The sequence below is a fragment of the Microcaecilia unicolor genome, chromosome 11 (assembly GCF_901765095.1).
Source record: "Microcaecilia unicolor chromosome 11, aMicUni1.1, whole genome shotgun sequence".
Taxonomy (NCBI): domain Eukaryota; kingdom Metazoa; phylum Chordata; class Amphibia; order Gymnophiona; family Siphonopidae; genus Microcaecilia; species Microcaecilia unicolor.
The window spans coordinates 125,045,838-125,057,960 of record NC_044041.1 but is presented as its reverse complement, the minus strand read 5'-3'; positions in this window follow the sequence as shown (position 1 = coordinate 125,057,960).

Below are 12,123 nucleotides of genomic sequence, written 5' to 3'. Positions count from 1 at the left end.
TTGGTTCTGTTTCTGGTTGGTAAATCTGAGGTCTGTCATGTATCCTGGGACTACGCCAAAGATAATTTTGTGGACCAAAGTGCACATTTTGAAGATGATCTGTTCTTTGGGAGCCAGTGCAGCTTTTCTCATAGGGGTTTAGCACTTTCGAATCGTGTTTTACCATATATTAGTCTGGCTGCTGTGTTTTGGGTGGTCTGGAGGTTTTTTGTTTTGTTTTTTTTGAGTTGCTCTTTACATCCTGCATAGATTCCGTTGCAGTAATCTGCATGGCTTAGGACCATTGATTGTATTAGGTTTTGAATGGTTTCCCTCAGAAAGAAAGGTTTTATTCGTTGGTTTCCACATTGAATAGAACACTTTCTTTATTACGATATTTACTTGGCTCTCGAGAGTAAGGTTTCGGTCGATTGTGACTCCCAAGTATTTTTAGGCCATCTGAAGTGGGGAGTGTGTGTCCTGGGGTGTTTACGGTTGCAGGTTTGTAGTTATGTTGAGACGAGAGGATGAGGCAGTGTTTTTTTTTTGTTTTTTTTTTTCAGTTTCAGTTGGAATGAGTTTGTCCATGATGTTCAGGCCATCATTGATTTCATTGGTTACTTCAGTCAAGGCATGTCTGAAGGGAATGTAGATTAACATCTGCATAGCTGAATGGGTTGAGGCCTCGATTGAATAAGGACTTTGCCAGTGGGATCATCATCATGTTGAAGAGTATTGGTGATAATGGTGATCCTTGAGGTACTCCGCAGTCTGCTTTCCACAGTGGTGATATGTTTGAATTTGATTTTACTTGGTATGTTCTGGAGGTTAGAAAGCTCTTGATACAATTCCAACGATCCCGAAGTGGCCAAGGAGTCTTAGTAGTATATTGTGGTTTACCATGTCAAAAGCGCTTGACATGTCGAATGGGAGAAGTATGCTTTTACCTATGGCTTTCCTGCTTGAATTTGGTCAGGAGAGTGACTAGGACAGTTTCAGTACTATGGTGGGAGCAGAATCCTAGTCGTGTAGTATTGAGAACTTGTCCAAGTATTCCGTCAGCTGTTTGATCACCAAGCTGTCCATCAATTTTACTACTAGAGGGATGGATGCGACTGGACGGTAGTTGGCGAGATCATTTATTTTTTTTTCTTAGTGTCTTGGTATTGGGGTAAGATGTTACCGAATTCCTTGGGGAAGAAACCTTGTTGTAGCATGAAGTTTAGGTGGGATGTGAGGTCTTCTATGAATCGGCTGGGGGTGGATTTAAGTAGATGAGTGGGACATAGGTCCAGTTTGCAGTGGGTGTTGGCGAACCTGTGAGTCGCTTGTGTAACTGATTTGGTGGTGAGTAGATTGAATGTAGACCAGATGTGGTCGGCTGGGTATCCGCCCGGGATTAGGTCCGGGTCGTCAAAGTTTTTGATGTCTGTTGTGATTTTATTATTTTGTCTTTGAAGTAGGTAGCCAGTTTGTCTGCGGGTGGGATGTCTGTGTTGGATGTGGTGATTGGGGTGGTATCCAGTAGCTTATTTACGAGTTGAAATAGTTTTTTGAGATCTTTGTTATCCGGTCCTAGTTTGGTCTTGTAGTAGGACCTTTTGGTTTGTCTGCTTGCATATTTGTATTTTCTGTGTATTTGTTTCTATGCATTGAGTGTATGTTCGTCTTATTTTTTTCCATGCTCATTCAAGTTTTCTGGATTGTGTTTTTAGTTTTTTTTAGTTCATCATTGAACCATGGTATAGAGTTTTGTCGTCTTGATATTCTTGTCTTTAAAGAAGTTAGATGTAGAAGCATACTAAATGAAATAGCACCATAAGTTTAGCCAGCCTTCAAGGGAAGAGTGGGTTAAGGCTTTGGGAGAGGCAGCCACCATTAAAAAAAAAAAAAAAAAAAGTCAGCAGATTAAGGCTTGCTATTTCCAAGCGTGAACCAGCAGGGCAGCTCTGTCTGCCTCAGTTGGCGGTGGCTTTCTGAAGTGCTTTGTTTAAAAAAAAAAAAAAAAAAAAGCGCCTGCACTTTCCCTCAGTGCTATGGCTGAGAAACTTAAGCTCTGCTCAATTTGACTTCAGCGCAGTTTGGCGGCCTCTGGGATGTGCAGATTTTGTACGGCGGTTGATGCAGCTGTGGAACTCAGCCCCTGCAGTGTTGTTTTGGCAGCAGCCACACAGTACCAAGGGATTTGGGCAGTTTGGATGTCCCAGTGCCTAGAACAGTGGGGAAATGCCACCATCTTGCCTCAGGCTATTTCGGCAGACAGACCTGCTGCTCTGCAGCCCACTATGTTGGAACAGACTGCCAATTTGCAGTTATCTGTGCCCTCGGGGTGGGGGGGGGGGGGGGGTCTCAGGGCAGGGATTCCCACCAGAATTTGTGGTAAAAATGTATAATGCATTTTTATTGCAAAAGTCCAATCCTCTTACAGTGCCTTTGAGTTGGTACTTAGACAGTCAGCCCTTGCCTGCTAAGTGTCCTAGAGGGGCCTGGAACCCTGAGGATGATCTGATTTGAGCAAGATCAGGACATGCCTGCTTTGGAGGGGCCAGATTTTTTTTAGAAGAAATTATTCCTTTGGAGCCTGGAGCAGACTCTTTGCTCCTTCTGTAGTTCATATTTTCCACAAGGAAGATGTGCAGGGTCTTATTTCATTGATGGCTTCTACCTTGCATTTTGAAGAGGACCATCCACTGTTGTGGAAACCTGCAAAGTGGATTTACTTGTGAAGGGTATTAGAAGGCCAGGTAAAACTTTTCCCTATGTATCAGGATGTCTGTGCTATTGTACAGGCTCAATGGGATACTCCAAATTCTCCTTTTTAGGCTCACAAGGGCAGTGGTTTGTCACTATCCTGTACCAGATGCTGAGAAGGCTCTTCTCAAATCCGCTGCAGTGGATGTAGTTGTCTCAGCAGTTACAAAGCAGAATAGGGATGTGGATGAGGGTACCGCTCTTAAAGATGTTCAAGATTGGCGTATGGAAGCGCTTTTGAAGAGCAGTTTTGATTTCTCTGCCTTGGCGCGCTTCAGGCAGCCATCTGTGGTTCCTTGGTTGCTAGGGTGTGTTCTGTTGGTCAGAGTGCATCTTGGATAGAGCTTCAGATGATTCTGCCTTAATAGATGCTGAAGTGGCAAAGATAGAAATGGGGTCTACCTTTCTGGCAGATTGGGTATGATTGCTACAGGCTTCGTGTAAGTCTGTGGCTCTAAGTGTAGCTGCTAAATGCTTGCTGTGGCTACGGGGTTGGGCCACAGATGTGGCTTCCAAGTCAAAGTTGAGTAGGTTTTCCTTTCGGGGTTCTCTTCTTTTTGGGGAAGAGTTGGATAAGTTGGTTTGAAGTCTAGGAGAGACTAAAGTTCCTTGGCTCCCTGAGGACAGGCCCAGAGTGTTGGGTCACTCTTCTCTTCCTGCTACGAGGCGTGGGCATGATTTTTGAAGGTATAGGCCAGGGCGAGAGTCCCTGCCACAGAGATTTCATTTTTCAGTGGAATGAGTCCTTGCGTGGGGCTCGAAGAGCGGGCAGGGACTTGGGAACATCCTAATCCCCCTCCTGTCCTGCCCAATGAAGGTTTCCAGGTCCAGCCTCTAATTCCTGTCTGAGCATGGTTAACACAGTTTTATTGGAGGTGGGCCCAGATTACCTCTGATCAATGGGTACTAGAGGTTATTCAAGATGGGTACTTTAGAATTCATGTGGCCTCCAAGATGCCTTTTTAGAGTCTCCTTGTCATTCCTGGCTCAAGGCAGGCATGGTTTGGGATACACTGAAAAGACTTCTTGCTTTACAAGCTGTCAGTTCCCTCCACAGAGATCGGATAGGGTGGTGGTTCCATTTATTTTGTCATCCCAAAGGAGGAGGGATTTTTCTGTCCAATTCAGGATCTCAAGGTGGTCAATCGATCCCTCCCTAGGGCTGTTTTTAGTTTGTATGGAGACTTCAGTTGGTTATAGTGGCAGTCAGGTCTGGAGAACTTTTGACTGCACTGGATTTGACAGAAGCTTATTTGCATATACCTATTCAACCTCTACATCAGTGTTTTCTTCAGTTTGCGGTGCTGGGCAGGCATTACCAATTTTGGGCTCTTCCTTTGTCTCACTACAGCTCCCTCACGCATTTTGGCCACAAGTGGTGGTGGTGGCGGCGGCAGCTACAGCTATTCAGAAGGAAGGCATTTTAGTTCATACCTACCTGCACGATTAACTGATCAGAGCGAAGCCTTATCAAGAGATCCTACAGGTCACGGATTGAGTGATTCAGTTTCTGCAATCCCTAGGTTGGGTGGTCAACTTTCTCAAGAGCCGCCTAGTGCCAGTTCAGTCAATCGAATACCTAGGAGTTTCATTCAGTACAGTTCAGGCCCAAGTGTTTCTCCTCCAGAGCAGGATCTGCAAGTTCCAAGCCCAGATTCAGGCATTTCTCCACAGGTTGGTTCCCTATGCAAAGGCTTATCTTCAAGTGTTGGGCTCTATGGCAGCATCGATAGAGGTAGGCCAAGGCACACATGAGGTCTCTGCAAAATCATCTATGGCAGCATCGATAGAGGTAGGCCAAGGCACACATGAGGTCTCTGCAAAATCATCTATTGAGATGGTTTCCTTAGTGAAATTGCCTTTGAGATCTCAGGAATGTGGCTGCCTGCATTGGTGGGTACAGATACCCAATCTGGCCAGGGCAATGGCTCTGCACCCACTGCAGTGGACAGTCACAACAGCTGCCAGTCTCGAAGGTTGGGGAGCCCACTGTCAGTATGCTCAGGGTCTGTTGTCGCATCAGGAGGCCTCCTGCTTGATCGACCTCTTGGAAACCAGGGAGCTTCGGTTGGCATTGGAAGTGTTTTGCCCTGTGCTTGAAGGCAAATTGATGTGCATCTTGTCAGATAATGCCATGGCAGTGGTGTATGTCAGTCGTCAAGGGTGAATGATGAATCATCTCCTGGAACAGGAACCAGCACAGCTCATGAGTTGGGGCAGAGCGTCATCTAATCACCATTTCAGCAGCAACGGTGAATGTTAAGGCAGACTTTCTCAGTTGTCACACTTGAGACATGGGAGAATGGGCTCTCAGGACGTAGGCATTTCAAAACAGATTGTTGGGGACCTCCAGTCATGGATCTCTTAACCTCAAATCTAAATGCAAAGGTGCCTCAATATTTAGTTTAAGAAGAGATCTTAAGATGTGTGGCGTGGATGCTCTTCAGTCCTGGCTGGCAGGGCTTCTGTAGGCCTTTCCTTCATGGCCTTTTCTAGGCCATCCAATTTAAAGAATTGAAGCACAAAGAGGGCTTGTAATAGTGATAGCTCCAGATTGGCTTCGCAGGCTGTAGTAAGCCGAACTCATGCGCCTTCTCAGCAATCCTCTGCTCTCGTTGCCGAAGGCTCATGGGCTCTTGGTTCAGGGTTCAGTAGTTCACCCAGATGCAGCTTTTGTCTTATGGCTTGGCCCTTGAGCGGGCTATGTTGATGAAACGAGGTTACTCTGCCAAAGTGATTGAAGCATTGTGGTAATTGTGTCGTCAAGACTTCTATTAATTATAGTGGAACTTGGCAGCTATTTGAGGTATGGTTTTCCAATTGCAACATTTCTCTTTCCTATTTCTGTGCCTGAGGTCTTGTATTTCTTACAGCAGGGTTTTGATAAAGGCCTGGCAGTAGCATCTCTTAAAGTCCAAATAACTGTGCACTTGTTTTCAGGGACACATTCAGGGTAAGGCTTTGTCTAGCAATCCAGATATTTCTCAGTTCCTTCAGGCACCAATATTTATATCCTTTTTCTAGGGCTATCTTTCTACTTTGGGATTTGAACTTGGTCCTGTCAGGTCTTAATGGGGTACCCTCTGAGCCCTTGGCCTCCTGTTCTCTTAAGGCTTTAACATTTAAAACAGTATTTTTAGTAGTTGTTGTCTTAGAGGCTGCAGCTCCACTCCCCGCTCCGCTTTCTTGATCTCCATTTTTGGAATTCTCATAGGAGTGGGTTGTTTTATGTCTGGTGCCTTCCTTTCTAGCTAAGGTTTTGGCCTGGTTTCATTTATCTTAGTGTGTGGTATTGTGCCTTTAGGTGGTTCTTCTGGTTTAGAGGATCAGTGCCGCTTATGGTATTTGGATGTCAAGAGTGCTGAAACACTATGTGAAAATGACAGCAAGCACTAGGGGGTACAAATTGTCCCCGTTGCCTGGAGGGTCCCAGAAAGGTTTGGCAGTGTCCAAGTCTACCCATTTTCAGGTGCCTTTAAAGAGATGATTGCTTCTGCTTACCTTCTATCTGGGATGCTTATCACAGAAGGTGTTGATATATTCTACCAGCGCTCAAGCTGCCGCATGGGTGGAGCAGTTCCTGGTGCCTACTTTGGAAATATGTAAGGTAGTGGTGTGGTCCTTGCATTTTTTTTTTCTTTTTTTTAAGCATTACCTGGTAGATGTTCAGTAGTGTCAGGAGGCTGTTTCATGTGTGTATTACTAGGATCTCTTTCAAACTACTGCTTTACTTCCCATCAGTTGTGTTCTGGGCCAGGCCAGTGGGCTGCTAAGGAAGGAGAAATTAGATCTTGCCTGCTAATTTAATTTCCTTTAGTCCCTCTGGAGTGGCCCAGATCCCTCCTTCTCTGTACTTGACATGGAGTTTTTTTTTTTTTTAAGGAGGTTACTTCCTGGTTTATTGTTTAAAAAAAAAAAAAAAAATGTTGCTTCATGTGTGTTATGTAGGAGACATATGTTTTATTGGTAGTATGGTGGGGGGTGGCTGCTCAAGTTTCCCAGTGGCACAGAATAGGCTTTCTTGCCTCTTCTGCTTTAAGATAATACCGAGTCTAGTTAGTTAGCTGGGGATATTTTTGGTTTGTTCTTGAGTCAGTCTTTCAGTCTCTGTGCTGGAAGGCATGCACAACCATGAGTTGCTTTCTGGCCGGTCCACAGCGAGTAAAGGAAAGCAAATTAGCAGGTCCAATATAATTTCTCCTTTGCCAGCAACACCTCTGGCATCATGCAGAAATGTACAGTGGTGGGATTGAAGGGCTAGCTAATGAGAGGCTTTCTCCAAGGACAACCAAGAGTGGCTTTGTCTTGCTGACTGATATCATCCAGCAAGGGTCATAGTCTTAGTAAAACTGCCTTGCTGTCATACACCCAAAACAGTTTACGTATTGTATGCAGGTATTTCCTCTGTCCCGCTATGGTAAACACTTACCAGCGTTCTTTCTAGAAGTGCTTGATACGGTGTGTGTGTGGCTTGCTTCCTGCCTGCTGTCATGCAGGACTAGCTCTGTCCTGTTGTTATCTATTGAGCAGTGCTATTTGTTTAGAAGTTCTTTCCCATAGCTTCTGTCCCAAAAAAACAAAACTAATGTAAATAAAACCATATGCAGGAAAGCCGTATGAACATAAAACTACCAAATACCAAAAGCTAAGGTAGAATACTACAGCACCTATGTGTACCCTGAACCACTCAGCCTAAAATATTCAAACTCATGAACAATCTCCTAACAGCCCAAGCTATGCTAGCATCAAATGAAACACCACCAACTGCACATGACCTTGCCCATTTATTTTGAACAAAAAAAAAATAGTGAAGACAAGAACAAATCTTGTGAAAACACAAACATCCCTCACAGAAGTCTTAGAGGAAGGTGAAACTAACCATGCTGCATCTGGCCTACCTTTAAACCACCCACACAGGCTATTCCTGACTAAATACGCACATGCAAACTGCCTGCTAGACAACTGCCCCAACTATATGATGAAAAAGCCATCAGCCTGGTTCATCAAATGTCCTGTTGAACACATCACATACCTGTTCTTGAATAGACAGTTCATATCGGACAAGGGAGGCATTGTATGTCCCCCCTTGCTAAAGACACAGCCAACAACAGTGAGATCACAAACTACAGACAAGTAGCTTCAATACCACTACTGATGCAATTTTCATTCCTGCACCACTCTCAATCAGACTTCAGACCACAACAACCGAGATGGTCATAATTACCCTGATGATAAAATTCAGAGGCTTAATATGCCAAGGCTAGAAAATCTTACCACTACAATTCAATATGTCAAGTGTGTTTGACCTTGTAGACCACACAATACTTAATGACCTTGCTGGACAACATGAGAATTAGCGGCACAGTGGCCACCTGGTTCAGTGGTTTCCTAAGGACCAGAGCCTACATTGTAAAGCTGTCTAACCATCTATCAATCTCTTGGACCGCTGAGTGCTGTGTACCACAGGGCTCCCTAATATCACCCATACTGTTCACTCTAATGATGGCACCCACTTGGCAAAAAACTGGAATTAATGAGCTTCAACCCATTCATATATGCAGATGATGTCACCATCTACATACCTTCTAACCATAGCATCACAGAAATAATAGACCAGGTCAAACAAGGCCTGGACCTTGTGGCCAACTGGGCCACAATCTTCATTGTCAAACAGAACAGAGGCAAAACCAAATTCCGGGTGCTATCCAGCACACAGAACCCCACATCACAACAAAAATTTATAATCAACCACCAAACATGCCAAATTCAAAAACAGCTAAAAATATTGGGACTCATTCTTGATAAATATCTATCTCTAGACCGTCAAGTATCAGCAGTTGTATCAAAATGCTTCAACATACTATGGAAACTAAGAAGGATTAGAGACTGCTTTCCTAGGTGGTCATTCTGGCTAATAGTACAATTGATGATCCTGTCTAAACTAGACTACTGTAATGCAGCATATGTAGGATGCAAAGAAAGCACAATATAATCACTCCAAACCATCCAAAACACAGCAGCAAGACTGATATTTTAAAAGTTGAAATATGAAGGAACCCCCACTTCTCGAACTGCTACAGTGGCTGCACATCAAGGCAAGACTATTCTTCAAAATTAGCACCCTCATCTACAACATACTAGTTGGAATGTCTCCTGACTATATGCTAGATCTGATTGTATTATCCTCAGGAAATGCAAGGCCAGATTCAGCTATCTGGGTTCCAAGTGGTGGAACTCAAAATACCCCAGGCCACAAGAAGTATATCAAATTATCTACAGTTCTGAAAAGAACTGAAGACCTACCTCTTCAAAAAAAATTCTATAACTAAGGACATAAGCCAAAGATGGTCTGCACCATTTTCAAACTGAAAACTTCACCTACCTTTCTAACTGAAAAACGCAACTGTAACTTCACCTAAATGTAAATTGTAAGCCACTGTGAACTGCAACTCGACACTGAGTCTGGTGGATTTTTCATCATATAGTTCATCATAAAATAAACATGTTCTTCATCGCAGTTTTCTGGTGTTTTTCTTTCAAGTGTGTATAAGTGTTGCACAGGGCTAGTGTTTTCTCTCTCTTGCCTTTTTGGTAGAAGTGCTAAAAAAAACCTGACTAAACTATGTTTTGGTTGATTTTTAGTGGCCTACTTGCCTCCTTAGGCTTTGGGAACCTGGTTGGGGTCTTTTTCACCACTGAGCTGTTTGATTTTGCTGGTGGTTATAAAATGTAGACCTGGTACAGCAGGTCCATGTCCCTCATGGACACCCATAATTGGTGGCTGGGGCCTGATGATCATCCCTCTTCTTGTAAACTCTGTTCACAGATGTCAAGAAGAGGTATTAAAGGTCAAGAAGAAGTGTGAAAACATTTTGGCACCAACAAGTCAGTCCATCGGCATTGGAGGCATCAGTCTCTATGGCTCTGGGAGTTGCATCGGACACGGGATGCATCAACCTAGAGAGGACCTACACATTCCTCAACACTGTGAGTATCAGTAGCAACTGCCAGGATTGGACCTACTCTGATCCCTCCCAAGAGATTTATTGTCATCCTTGTTGAAGGTGAGGGACACCAAATGCCAAGTATTGGGCGGAGACAAAGAAGCATTGGCATCAATCCCCCCATTGAAGCATAGTGTTGAGAACATTGAGGCATCGAGATCACCAATACCCTCAAAGTGCCTCCAATGTGAGGGCCACTCACCTTCCTGGGAACCAGATGGGGCATGACAGTCTTGACAAAGACTAGGTTGCCAGTACTACCCCAACAACTTCAAAGGATGACCGGCTCAGCCCCAGCCCTCATTGATGACAGCCCTTGAGGAGTGGTTCAGGGCCATGTTTAAGAACAAAGGAGCATTTATTTACCCATAAGAGACTATGGCATCAAGGGCATCTGTGCCAGCTCCTCAGGCACTCCCATCATAGAGGCCCATTCAGTGCTCGCAGGGACCACATTGACATCGAGACTTTGAGGGGCATCAAAGGCTGGTCTGCCCTGAACTGATATCAAGCTCCAGCCCCTTGGGGGTTCCCCAGTACCTTGGTCCTCCCCTGACCAGGGTGTCAGTTGTGTGAGACCGTAAAACTTGGATGGCTACAGGGGAATACTATTATGAGTCTGACTGCTCCTGGGAGTCTGAGGAGGTACCAAAAGGCTTCTCAGAGAAGGGAGTCCCTCGGTCTTCCCTCAAAACTTTCCCCTCCAGAAATGCTTTCCATTTTTTTTTTTATTTTGTGCTGTTTGTCCCATTTGGTTTAGATGCTGACGCAGCCTTTTGTCAGGGCAAAACGTGATTCATGTCTGGCCATTGTATGACTGCTGTGTCTGAATTAGTTTTTTCAATACCAAGCTATGTATTCTGCTGGTTTGGACTGTCCCTGACTTGGCCTTCACTATTCTCAACACCCCCTGAGTAACCAAAGCTCTTGCTCCTATCTGTGCCAGCAGAGGGCCCAGCAGTCCCAGACAGCACCCCCCCCCCCCCCCCCCCCCCCAGTCAAAGCAAGGGATGAACGTTTGACTGACTAGGAGAACATAACTGCAATTCTCATAGCAGTTCCAGACAACCTTCCAGTAGCGATGAGGCTGAATTTTTTTTTCCTGGGAAGGTAGCACCTTGTAACATCAGATCGGTGGGTTCTCAAAATAGTCTGGATAGGCTGCACACTTCAGTTGGAAAGATTCCCTCCAAATTGCCCACTGCGAGTGTCCAAATTAAGCTTTCGGCACCAGTTATTGCTTACAACTGAACTCTCCCTTTTGTGGGCCAATGCAGTTGAACTCATTCCACCAGGAGAAAAGGGAAAATTATTTTATTCCAAGTATTTTAGTCACCAAGAAGATGGAGGAATTTCATCCTATCCTAGACTTAAGGGCCCTGAACAAATATCTGGCAAAACAAATGTTCGGGATGGTTTGCTTTGGACATCCTATTTCCAATGATTCAGGAAAAAGATTGGTGATGCGCTGTGGACTTTAAAGGATGCCTATACCCACATGCAGATATATCTCGGTCACTGGAAGTATCAGATTCTGAGTAGGGAAACACTACTACCAGTATGTGTTCAGTCTTTCAGCCTTGTGTCAGCTTCCAGTGTCTTTATGTCTAGCAGTAGTTGCAGCATTGTGACACAGATGGGAGGTGCATGTTTTTCCATAGTTAGAAGACTGGCTGCTCAAGAGTACATCAAAGGAAAGCGCAAAATAATTAATGCGCAGGACCATTCAAGTGCTGGAGCTCTTAGAGTGTCATAAACTACCCCAAGTCCTACCTCAGCCCATCCCAGCAAATGGAATTCACTGGAGCCCTGCTGCATACGACTCAAGCCAGTGCTTTCCTCTCAAACCAGCGAATAGAGACTCTCACCTTCAGGAGGTGTTACAACTTTGCCTTATCCTTCACTATCAATTATAATGTTCTGTTATGTATTGTGTTGACATTGTAAGTAGTATACCATGCCATGCTTTGTATTGTTATTTGTATATTTTACTGCTGTAATTGCCTATTGCTCATGTTTGGATCTGTTCTTAGTGTACACTGCCTTGAGTGAATTCTTTCAAAAAGGCGGTAAATAAATCCAAATAACTAAATACTTTGGGCCTCATTTTAAAGCACTTAGACTTACAAAATTACATGGCATCTTATGGAACTTTGTAAGTCTACGTGCTTTGAAAATATGCCTCCATGTCAGTAAGTAAGGAGGCATGGGCTCTTACCGCCGTGTGTTTATTTATAGTATTTATATTTAAGTACATAAGTAATGCCATACTGGGAAAAGACCAAGGGTCCATCGAGCCCAGCATCCTGTCCATGACAGCGGCCAATCAAGGCCAAGGGCACCTGGCAAGCTTCCCAAATGCACAAACATTCTATACATGTTATTCCTG